Below are 234 nucleotides of genomic sequence, written 5' to 3'. Positions count from 1 at the left end.
TACTGTGTCAGACATATAGAGAGGAAAACCAAAATTATAAAAGACCAACCGTACAATCAACAGATATGGAACGAAGGAAAATGGGCATTAAGAAGAAGCCTACAAAACATAAACGAAAAGAAATACGAAGGGGAAATGTCATAAAACCTAGAAACCAAAGCCATAAAGAAAGCCACGACAAAGAAGCAATCAAAGTACAACGAAAGAAATACAAAGAAAACGACGAGAAGGGGA

The sequence above is a fragment of the Penaeus monodon genome, chromosome 30 (genome assembly GCF_015228065.2).
Source record: "Penaeus monodon isolate SGIC_2016 chromosome 30, NSTDA_Pmon_1, whole genome shotgun sequence".
Lineage (NCBI taxonomy): Eukaryota > Metazoa > Arthropoda > Malacostraca > Decapoda > Penaeidae > Penaeus > Penaeus monodon.
The sequence above is the reverse complement of the archived record's forward strand: the minus strand, read 5'-3'. Positions refer to the sequence as shown.